The sequence below is a fragment of the Colossoma macropomum genome, unplaced genomic scaffold (assembly GCF_904425465.1).
Source record: "Colossoma macropomum unplaced genomic scaffold, Colossoma_macropomum, whole genome shotgun sequence".
In the NCBI taxonomy this organism is placed as follows: domain Eukaryota; kingdom Metazoa; phylum Chordata; class Actinopteri; order Characiformes; family Serrasalmidae; genus Colossoma; species Colossoma macropomum.
Window position 1 is genome coordinate 22,858,320 of NW_023494794.1, and position 12,794 is coordinate 22,871,113.

General features: G+C 37.5%; 1 protein-coding gene across 2 annotated transcripts in view; it reads left to right on the forward strand.

Moving 5' to 3' along the window:
* Nucleotides 1-12,794, forward strand: part of zbtb20 (zinc finger and BTB domain containing 20) — a 109,109-nt gene that overhangs the window by 39,002 nt on the left and 57,313 nt on the right. The window lies entirely within an intron of this gene.

Below are 12,794 nucleotides of genomic sequence, written 5' to 3' on the forward strand. Positions count from 1 at the left end.
GGAGGAATTAAACAATGACTCTCCCAGTTGGCAGATATTTAAAAACAAGACAAATGTGATGATTTTCTATCACATTAGATGGAGGCATTGTTTCAGACACTTTTTTTTCTCAAGAGCCAAATGTTTTCGGCTGCATTTGTATATAGCTGCAAATTTCATTCTCACCTTTTTCAGAACAGTAGTGACTGACATGAACAAAAATCCCATCATATTCAACTCTTACATTCTGATACGACTGAATAACGTCTTTAAACCTCAGACTAATTATTCAGTTATTATTCTTAGGACTTTTATTTGGGATCTACTATTAAACTCCTATTATTTATTCAGGATGTACTACAAAGTATTCAGTGACCACTATAAATTATTTAGTACTTGCTGTGGATTATTTCTACATACTATGAATTATTCAACATCTACTGTGAATTATTTAGCATTTACTGTACATTATTCATGAACTACTACGAATTATTCAGCATCTACTTTGAATAATTCAGTAACTACTATGAATTATTCAGCATCTACTATGAATAATTCAGTAACTACTATGAATTATTCCGCATCTACTATGAATTATTCAGTAACTACTATGAATTATTCAGTAACTACTATGAATTATTCAGTAATTGCTATGAATTATTCAGCATCTACTATGAATTATTCAGTACTAATAGTATCAGTTTTGAGAAAAACTCGTATCTCCAAAAACATTAGAAAAAAATTAACTTTAATGTCGATTAATGTAACAGGATTTCATTTAACTTAATTTTGGACTGTTTCTGTTTGTTCATTCATTGTGAAATGCTCACACAATATAATGCGCGGCTCATGTGAACATACTAATAATAATAATAATAATAATAATTTAAAGAATAGAATTCTGAGGTTTTAATATGACAGTGATGATGTATGTAAGTTATGTCCCCAGGTTAGGACCCACGAATGGACCTTTAGAGTTTAAGGGATTATAACAGCCTTATCCTTACATACAAATGTGAGGATGTGCGGTTAAACATTTACAACAGTCATTTACCAATAATACGACCACATGATGTCCACATTCACACCACAGTAGTGCTACAACAACAACGCCTGAGTCAACTTACAAAACACTGCCTGTGTGTGTTTGTGTATAAATACATATACATTTACATATATGAATATATGTATAAATGCAGTGCAGAAGAGTTCCAGAGCACAGAAAATGTATGGGTCGTGTTGCCTAAATGCTTTCAGTTAACAAGTGTTTGTTTGTGCAGTTGATTGGCGAACGTTACCTGCTAAGACAATTAGCTGTAATTAAGCCAGGCGAGTGTTGGAGGTGACATTACTGTTAGCGTTAATGAGAGGGGACTCACGGGCTGGCATTAAACTCCATCAAGCCTTTTGTGCTATATTTAGCTTACGAAACTCAAAAATCAAGGCAAAGTGAAAAAAAACCTAAAATGTATTTCAAAAAAAAATAATTAATTAAAAAATATTGATCCATGATGCCTTCCCGCTGTGGTAGTTGGATGGCTAGCATGACTCAAGCTGATGTGTTTTCAGAGCGCTGTTGGGTTTTTATCTTCAGCTTTGGATGTGCAAATAGATCTTGTATGCAAACGCTCTGCGGTCCCTGCGAGTCGATATAAGTGAGAACGGGGCTTGGATTTCCAGAGAAGAGTGCATTTCAATAACGGCCAGATAGACGCAGACAGGAGCATTGAGGTGGTGTGTAAGGCTGGGCTTGATTCCAAAAAAACGAAAGAAGTAAAGCCCCCTGCCTCTTACAGCACCTAGGTCCACTCTGGCTTGTCTGTTTTGCCGGGGCTTTCATATTTAAGTAATGTGGCTCCCTGTAACTGAAGGTGATGGCTTTCAGTCTAATGCTAGTTTTGATCCATCATTCTTCACCGTTAACTCGTGAAAGAAACACCTACAGGGCTGTTTAGCATTAATCTCCAAAAACCAAAGATCATTCTTCTCAGCGTTGCGACTTTGCTGAACGGAAGCGTGTTGGGAAAGTGAGTAAGAGTGTACTTTTCCTCGGATTTGCATGTGTGGGCTGAGTCACACTATGCTAATTTGGTGAAAGATTAAATTTACACAATACCCTTCACTCCAAAAGGTAGTCAATCAACCAAGACATGTTTGGTGTCCAAACTTTGCAGTGAAAGCTATGAGGCTAATGTAGCTAACAAGTAATGGAGGCTAATACCTCAATTAGCATGGAGCACAGCTAAAAACAGTAGCAGCAGTCAGAACTATGAACTTTGTCCATACTTTAATCCATGTTTTCAGATAACAGTGTGTCAGAAACTACATAATCAAGTCTATTAGAGATCACTAGAGCTGTTCCGTTCCAGAAATTCCGATTCTGATTCTGATTCCGAGGAATGGAATTCCAAAAAACAAGACATACAGAAGGACATATGGGATAAATAAAGAGGAGTATATTAATTATATCCCATATAAAAGAAAAATATATGTATAGAAAAACAATGTATCTCTAAAATGGCTGCTTTACAGGAAAAGGCTAAGACCTTCTTTACTTTTAACATCAGTTAATGTATAAAAGTTTAATTCCAAGCATTTCTGTTGGTCCATTCATCATGAAATTTTCACACCATGTAAAGATGCTGTGTTCAAATGATGTAGAAAAATAAAAATTGGGATACATGTGATGTTTTAGAATATATGTGCTAAATATATGCAACTGTGCCATTTTTAAGTATATAAAAATATACGAATATATGCACATATGTAGATGAAATATATGTAATAGTGCCCATTTTTAATATTTATACGTCAAACAAATATATATACGTTACCAAACAAATATGTATACGTTGTCACATATTTTAAAAATATCCAGAAATATATTTCCTTTAAATATGGGAGTTGACCTTAGCAAGGAAACTTGAAGAGCTAATGCTAGCTAAATTAATTTAGCTGACTAGCAGTGGCTAAACTGTGCCTGATTCACCTTCTGATGGGTAGATGTTTTGGCGCTGGCAATGTTGTTTGACTGTAAGCTGATTTTTTGTTAAAAATATGAACATTTTTTTGTGTTACACTTTATTTTAAAGACAAAGGCCCACACACATCCATCTTGAGTGATCTAATCATAAGTGGACAGCGAGATGTGTAGCCATTCACACCTGGCATTGGCACTGGTCTCCAGTGATTGGATTTCGTGACTGGAACGTGGTACCAACCACATGTACTACGTCAGTCTCTTGCTGTGTTTGTTGTCAGACAGAAATGTACCGCAAGTTTGCTGTTACAAACGTTTAGACCACGTGAACCACTAACAGTACTTGTAATCAAACGGTAGAGAAGGCGAAAAACAAAGCTATGCAGCTTCTTCCGTCTGCTGTGATGATGGAGCTGATTGTCGCTTTAGCATTCACACTGTAAATGATTTGTGGCCATGCACGTCCCTGACTACTTCTGAAGGTAGTCAAAGTGATCAGATCACAGTTATTGTGTTTCCTTCAGATTTCAGCAGTTATCTGATTATTCAGGTTGGTTGTGTAAACAGCACACTTTGATTTCTTAGATCGGATTAAGGCCTAGAACTCAGATCCAGAAATCTGATAAAGAGGCTGGATATGAGCTCAGTAATGGGGTGTTTCAGTTCATGTAAACTCTTACTCTGATTTCTTTCATTTCTCTCTGTCTATGCATGTGTGAAAACAGTGCTGTTGGATGAAGGACTTAACTATTGATATTAACGTATTAATGTAAATTAATATCTTCCACTAAGGAGACTTGTTTAAAAAAACATGACGTTTGAGTTTTACATTAACGTCACGTCTTCTTCTGTGAGTTTATTGGCTGGCAGTAAAGCAGAAATCTGATTACTGCCTGACTCATGTAGACCTGGATTTTCCCCATTATCTGATTATTCAAATGCATGTAAACATACTAGGCAAATTACTGAGAAAATCTGATTTACTGCAGTTATCAGATTATTAAGTGTTTGTAAACACACTCAGTGTGTCTTCAATGCATTGCATTGTACCTTGTTTACAGCTGTACTTAGTGCTGATCAGATCACCCAGGATGGGGTGAACAGGGCTAAATACAGCTAGAATATCGAGGTATGTGTTGTGAAAGGATGTTTTTTCAGACAAGCTGTCACAGTCCATGTGTGAAGCTTTAGAGTTCCTTTTGATTCCTGAATGCCTTCAGTCAGCCAGTTAACTAGTGTGGAAAGGTAAAAATAAGAGTGAAGTTTTTGTGAATGGTGGTTTTGGTTAAAAAACTAGAACAAAACAAAACAAAGACAAGCTTTCATTAATTGTTAGCTACATTAGCATTGTAGCTCCACTTCAGAACTACGGAAGCAAACATCACCAAACATTTCAGCTAATCTTGACTGCAATTGGAGTAAAGGTAAAACTGAATTTGAGAAACTGATCCTCTTCCATACAGTTTGAGGTATGTGTGGTGTTATAGGCGTGCAGTTAGAGGTACTAGCTTCCATGACTTGTTAGCTACATTAGCCCTGTAGCTCCAGTACAACACTAGCTCCAAACACCAAACATGTCTGATCTACTATATTTGAAGTAAAGGTACATTTGATTTTTTTGCCATTTGATATTCTTTTAAGCCAAAGAATTAGTAGAGCTCAGGGGTACAATAACCAAAACAAGAGAAAATAACAGTCCAAAAAGCAAAGTAACCACAATCAGTTAACCAGACGAGAAGTGAAAATTACTTTGAATTTTAAGTGTTGGCAAGCGAAACAGTTGGTGGTTTTGGGAAAGAACAGAACAAAACTAAACTAAAAACTGGTGGGGTATGAGCTTCTGTCACTTCTTAGCATTAGCCTCACAGCACCAGGGCTAAACCAAAAGAGCAAAGATTAGACACTGTGTCTTGGCTGATGGACTACATTTGGGGTAAGTGGGGAAATGTGAGAATGTGATTTTTTGACAAAATGTTCCTTTAATCCTAAGAATGAGTTGAGCTCAGACAAAAAATGGCACAATATGAAAAACAGCTCTTGGTCCTCTGGGTTAAATCATCAAAATCAGAGCAAAATGTCCACAACCAGTCAACCAGATGTTTAAAATTGAAAATGAGTGTGGATTAAATTACAAGTCCTTGCAAATTATGGTTTTGGGGAAAGAACAGAACAAGCCAAGTAAATAAATAAATAAATAAATAAATAAATAAATAAGCGGTGGGATATAAGCCTCCACTACTTGTTAGCTTGCTGGAATTGGATATATCACCATTTGATATTTGCTTCAGGCAAACAATCAGTGTAGCCTTAACAGAAACCGAAGAACATTCATGCTAGATTGGAAATTTAGGAAAAGAATAGCTGTCAGAGCTGCGGGATGAATAATCAAAGTCAGAGTAAAAGCAAAATGGCTTCTACCACAACCAGTCAGCCAGTGTTGAAATGTGAACATGAGTGTGAATTAAAGTACTTGTGAATGGTGGTTTTGGGAGCGACAGATCAAAACAAAACAGAGTCAAGTTTTCTTTACTTGTTAGCTACATTTGCCTCGTAGCTCCAGCGAAAAAACTACAGATGCAGTCTTGACTGCAATTGGAAACTGTGGGAATTTTAGCTGAACTGTTCCTTTAAGAATTGGACAGAAATTGAAGAACAAGCTAGTCTAAAAAGTTACCCCTCAAAGCTCCGGGTAGAATCATCAAAATGAGAGCAAGAGCAAAAAGTAAAATCCAGTCAGCCACTGTCAAAAAGAGAAAATGAGCACAGATTAAAGTGTCTTGACTTGCGAATGGTGTTTTTGTGAAACATAAGAGAAAAAAAGAAGCATAAGCTTCCATTACATGTTAGCTACAACTAGCAAAACTAAAGAAGCAAACTTCAGACACCAAACATGTCTTGTCTTTTTGTTGAAGCTCTTGGTTGCTTAAAAATAGGGTAAAATATCCAGGCAGTCTGTAAAAAAGTGAAAACGAGTGCAGCTTAAGGTCTGTATGTTTACACTAGTAAGTGACAAGTTGCTAATGTTGCCTCAAGTTTGTCTCATTTGGTTGTGTTCGAGCGTGCTCGTTTTGTTGCATGTGGTCATGTACGCTGTCCACTGGAATTTGTTTTATTTAATAAACTACTGCTTTAAGCCAAAGAATGGGAAAGAAATTGAAGAATGTACATGTTAGCAAGAAAAAAAAAAAGAGTTAATCAAAAGTAATTATATAATAATCAAAATGAGGGTAAAATTACTGCTCGGAAGACAAAATATCTTTATATTTTAAATAAAAATATTTAAGGGGAAAATGAGTTCGGATGAAAGTCTAAGAGGAAAAAATGTAGGAGCTTCCATAACTTGTTAGCTACATTAGCTCCAGCGCAAAACTAAAGAAGCCAACTTCAGACACCAAACATGAGAGGATTCCTCTGAACTATTCCTAAAAGAACCAGCCACAATTTGAAGAATGCTAGTCTGAAAAGTTAGCACGCACAGCTTTCAGAGATCCGTTTTCATCGAAATCAGAAAAAGCAAAATATCTTCCACCACAAGCAGACAGACAGCGTTAAACAGTGACAATGAGCACAGATTAACGTCAGACTTTGCGAATGGTGGTTTAGGGACTGAACAGAAGAAAAAAAACAAGGTATGAGCTCCTGTTATTTGTTAGCTGCATTAGCCTTGTAGCTAAAAATAAAGAAGCGATCTGCAGACACCAAACATGATGTGGCTGATCAACTACATTTGGGGTATGGAAGAAAGAACTGGAGGAATCTGTTTGTTTGCTGTTCCTTTCAGCAAAAGAAATGGACAGAAGTTTGAAGAATGTACATGCTAGTTCGAAAAGTTAGCAAAAATAAATCCTACACTTCTCAGTCTAAAAGCAAAATATCTTCCACCACAAGTCAGTCTTTGTGAATGGTGGTTTTGGGAACAAATAGAAGAAAAACAAGGGATCAGCCCCTGTCACTTGTTAGCTGAATTAGCCTCGTAGCTCCAGTGCTAAAACTAAAGAAGCAAACTTCAGGCACCAAACATGACGTGGCTGATCACCTACATTTGGAGAAAGGAGGACAGAACTGAAGGAATCAGATTGTTTGCTGTTGTTTCAGCAAAAGAAATGGACAGAACTTTGAAGCATGTACATGCTAGTTTAGTTTGAAAAGTTAGAAAAAAAACCCACAGTTCTCAGTCTAAAAACAAAATATCTTCCACCACAAGCAGTCACGCAGTGTTAATAAGTAAAAATGAGCGCAGATTAAAGTCAGTCTTTGTGAATGGTGGTTTTGGGTCCAAACAGATGAAAAAAACAAGGCCCTGTTACTTGTTAGCTGAATTAGCCTCGTAGCTCCAGTGCTAAAACTAAAGAAGCAAACTTCAGACACCAAACATGACGTGGCTGATCAACTACATTTGGAGAAAGAACGAAAGAACTGAAGGAATCAGCCTGTTTGCTTTTCCTTTCCAAAAAAAAAAAATGGACAAAAGACTGAAGAATGTACATGCTAGTCTGAAAAGCTCTGGTTTCGTCAAAACCAGAGTGAAAGCTAAACATCCAGTCAGGCTGTGTAGAAAAAAAGTGAAATGAGCGCGGATAAAAGTCAGTCTTTGCGAATGGTGGTTTTTGGGGAAAGAACAGAAGAAAAGAAAACAAAAAAGAAAACAGGAACCGCCGTAGTTTTATGCTAAACTGAACAGAGGCCGAAGCCTCCTCTCCTCCTCTCCAGCTCCGGAAGAGTGACTTGGCCTGAGGCCTGAAGTGCACGGGGTCGTTTCAGGTCAGGCCCGGCGCGTTGGTGCATAGGAAGTGCACAGCATTACACACACACGCACACACACACGCTGTATTTCACTTCCTTGTTTTCACGTGCCAACTCTAGTACTTGTAGAGAAAGAGAGAGACTGAAAGAAAAGTTACTGTCGTATGAAAGACTGATGAAGAAACTACAGCGAGGGGCAAAGGATCTAAAATTATCTTTTCTTCTGCCCTGCCTTCGGCTCGGCCCCGTTTGTTTTTGTCAGGTCTTTACATGACAAGTGTTTACATCTGAAGAGCATTATGAGGAGGAAAAGAAACGCTGTCAACTCACTCGGGATATGCCTGAGCAGGTCAGGATGTTTAACACTGCTTTGTTTTTGGCTTCATTTGTATACGTTGGCCCGTGGGGGTAGTTTAGCATTAGCATTCATATTTTGGTTTTGCTGTGTGCATTTTTTGGCACTGCGCTGCGAAATGTGTATGAGCTTGGTGGTTAGATAGGAATGCCTGTCGTTACATGCCAGTTTTACCAAAAAAGACAACAAAACAACATGGTTGGATGGCTTTGAGTCACTATCACTGGCTGAATCTGTTCAGTTCGGTTAGAGAGGAAAAAAAAAATGGAACAACAGGCTTTTTCTCTTCAAACGGACAACCATTAACTGTAACCAGTTTTTTTTCTTTTACAGCTAATACGTATCACACACTCAATAGAACAGTATTTTATGCAATCCAGTTTATGTTTCGCGATAAAAAGGGTCCTGAAAATAATTGGCCTCCATTTGGCAAGGCCGCCTATTCAAGCCAAAATAAATAAATTAATGAAAAATGAGGCCCATGACAATGACGGTGCATATTTCACTGCCTCATCTCTTCCAGTGCTAATCGGCCAGAGTTACAGTCCAGCACAGCTGAGGAATTTCTGTTTCCCCCCAAAATCACAGGCAAAAAAAGAGAGAGAGAGAAAAAAAACGATATTTTATTCAGCAGCTTTCTCTACCTCTCCCGCTCCCCCCCCCAACTCCCCCACCCTCCCCCTCTCCCTCCCTCTTTCTCTCTCTCTCTCTCTCTCTCTCTGTGTGTCCTCGTGCAGTTTGGCCTGTATTTATAACCTAACCTAATTTACAGCTCTAACCTAAGGCTGAGTTTACCATCACCTCAGTAGACCTTTTCTCCAGCGTCTGGCTTTGGCAAACTCTCCTTCTCTCGGTCTCTCTTTCTTTCATTTCTCTTTCTTTATCTATCTCTATACCTCCTTTGTCTTTCGCTGTCTTTTATCTTTCTCTCCTTTCTCTCTCTTGCTATCTCTTACAGTTTTTTCTTATTTTTTTCTTTCGCGCTCACTTTGTCTATCTATCTATCTTTTTGTTCGGCTGTATTTCTATCTTTCCGCCTCTTTTCTCTTTGTTTTTTGTATTTTGCTGTCTCTCTCTCTCTTCCCTCCATTTCTCTTTCTTTATCTATCTCTCTACCTCCTTTGTCTTTCGCTTTTATCTTTCTCTCCTTTCTCTTACTTGCTATCTTTTTCTACCTTTTTTCTCTTTCTAGTTTTTTTCTTTCTTACTCTTCATTTTTTCTTTGTCTTTTTTCTTTCTCTCTCAGTCTTTTGCCTTTTGCTATCTTTCTCATTTCTATCTTTTTCATTTCTATCTTTTTGTCTATTTCTCTCTATCCGTTTCTGCCTCTATTCTCTCTCTCTCTGTCTGTCTCAAGTCTATTTTTCTACTGTACTACATAATGTATCTTTTATTGTGATACCAATATTGTGATATATATATATATATATATATATATATATATATATATATATAATCATTATTGTGATATTAGTGTTTGTCTGACATCTCAGAAGGCTGCCATATGAAAGACAAGCCTCTAACCAATCACGGATCGTTTTACTTGGTGCTGTGATCATCCTGACCAATCACAGCTCCAGACGAGTTTCTGTGGCCGCTTTGATGAATGAAAGTGTTCATGTGATTCAGCAGATGTAAATAGTGTTCGGTCAGAATGTCGCAGGCCGGTTTTTAACCACATCAAGCATTCAGTCGTGTGTGAGTAGAAGAGGAAATATTTTATTATGATTTGAATCCGATGAAAAGCTTTCGTTGTGTGTTCAGTCTTGTTTTGCAAGAGAAAAACATCCTTTTCAGTCCACCTTTTCTCAGGTTTTTGTCATTTTTTTGACATTATGTTTAAATAAAACAGCAAAACTGCATTAACAACTCAAGTTGTTCAGGGAAGTGTTTAAAAGTTTGGAGTCTTGTGTCACAGTAATAATTGCTATTCAGTAATAACTTACACAGTGTAGACTGAAACTACACCAAACTATAAAGTGATCGCCTGTTCACAAATTAAAGCATTTTGGGAACAACGAGTAATGATATGGTATTATTTTACTACAGTACTGTTTATATTACAAATTATATTGTTTTCAAGAGATATTTCTGAGGAGATTAGATATAATATACTATAATCTGCCTGCATAAGGAAGGTGCAAGTCAAAGGAGAATAAATTAAAAAACAGAAGCTTCCAAAACTGGAATTTTGGAGAAAATGGGGCTCCTAACAACCACCTGGAAGACCTGGTAGACACCAAAACGGCCCTCGTCAGATAAACAGCACTTAAAGCTTTCATCTTTGAGAGAGAGGAGAAAATCAAGCTGCTTCAGATCTGAAAACATCCACAGGTGTTTCTGTCCATCCTTCCACTGTGAGAAGACGACTCAGCGCTGTGGGTCTGAAAGGATGTGTAGCTGTCAAGAAGAACCTCACTGAGAAAAGGAGACGGACACATCAAACAAAGAAGCTGAACAATGGACTGACCACCCCAGAGCCCAGACCTCAACACCACTGAATGTGTTTGATTACTTCAGAAAATGATCAACCAACTTCTAAGACTGAACTTTGGAGGTGTGTCTGCAGATTTCTTAGAGAAACTGAAAGTGAGTCTCCTGAAAAGAATGGAAGCTGTAATAAAGGAAAAGAGTGACACACTGACCACTCAAACAGCGGATATTAGATTTAGTTGTTGAGGATTCTGTGTGATTTTATGTTAAATACTTTTTTCCTGACTCTGACAGATGAATATTTTGAACTTAATGACCGTTTTGACAGGAAATTAGGTAAATGGACAGTCCTGTATTTATCGTAATTTCTTGTCACAACATTTCTATGATTCTGTCACGACTTCTTGAACACGAACCATTCTGGATATTAATTTACGACGATTCCCTTCAACTTGTTTGAAACCTGTAGATCATTAGCATCATAATGAATCATTTCATACATGCATCTGCCACAGAACTAGTTTTACAGGATTGAAAACAGTGATTCTAAACTTCTGACCGGTAGTGCATGTTGCAGTGTGTGGCAACAGAATCACAATGTGGTATTCTGTCCATATCGGTTGGCCCATATGTTAACACATACAGCCTCTATTTTCCTTTATATTTTTCCTTCATTCGCTCCTTATGGTCTGACTTCCTCATGTGTAGCCAACGCAACACACACAATGGATAATGATTGGACACCTTCCAGCTTTATATTTACAACTTTGTCTTCGCTTCAGCCACTTGGTGCCAACAGACCGTTTCCAGGAACATGGCCTGCGACTGTGATTTAAGCTCCGTGTAGGTGTTCGTTAATGTTGTTTGTCAATGCAAATGATGGATCTCCCACCAGCAGGGGTTCATAGGCTGGGAGCAAAAGGTAAATCAATTAAAACCCCAGCTAGAACTGTTAACGTTTTTTCTTTTTTTTTTCTTTTTTTTTTTACAGCCCTTCCGTTGAGGGCTACGTTTTAGTGGCATTAGAGGTATTATCTGCTAATTTTCATGTTTATACATAATTGCACCAAGAGTTGAGTTTTAAAGCACTCAGCTCCGTGATTTATATTGTTCATTAATTTAATTAGTGCACGGAATGATGTTAGATGGATGTGTGTGTGGGGTGGTTATGGGGGGGGGAGGGACATCAAAAGCTGAAATTTGAATGGTGCTTCTGGTCCAGTCTGTTGTAAACTCGCAGCTTCTGTCCAGTCTGACACACTAGGAGGCATTTAGAAGCATTTAGCGGGTCTGTGGGGTACGCTAGCTGTTTGTTTTTTTAGCGAACGTTCGTCAATGGCGAGCCATCCCCTTTCAATCGGGTGATAGGTTTCGCATTATTGAGTTTTTCTGACGGAACATGTATGTGGGCTTGCAGAGCAGTGATTCTGTATTATTTTGACCTTCTGCATGCAGAGTTTTGGTCATGTTATTGTACCGTTTTATTCTAAATGGGTCAGCTTGTTTACTTCTTTTTCTGATTGATAAATACTGACATGTAGAAGTATTTACACAGTTCAAGACTGAACCCAGTAAAACTCTAATAGTATTTAGTATTTGGGCCCACACAATTCAAACGACATGTTTTGTTCATGCTTCTAAGTGAAAATAAGTGAACACACCCTCTACAATGAACACATTTCGATACCTGCAAATTTCACTGGACAATTTCTGTTTATTTTAGTTTAATTTATTGGAAAACATATCGCTGCTGTTGGAACAAAACCTCCAAGGGTTCAAATCTCCAAAATGCTAAATTTACAGGAGAAGAAAAAAAAACTATTGACTTTTAATGTAAGTCAGTGCAACTCATTTTGGGTCATTTCTTCTGGTCAATTCATCATGAAAAAGACCAACAGACATTTTCAAATTATGTCAGAAACTGAAAAATGACATAATGGAGATACGAGGATTTGTTCCGACAGCAGTCATGTAAAATGTGCCCTAACTTTTGCACAGGCTACATTTTATATTTTATTTTTTCCCAATATGTGAAATTCAGCAAATAACAGTATTAACAGTAATGTGTATTAAAGGTTGCAGAAGTGTGTTCAATGTAGAGGATGTTTTCACTTATTTACGCTCGGAAAATCAACAGTAACATTAAATTGGGGTGCTCAAACTTTTGCATATGACTGCACTTTTTCTCTTCCGATACTGATATAGCTCAGGGTATCACTGATACTGAGCACCCCAGCATTCGATTTAAGGTACTCTTACTTCATATTAGCAAAGAACATAAACATAAACATAAGACAGGTTTTT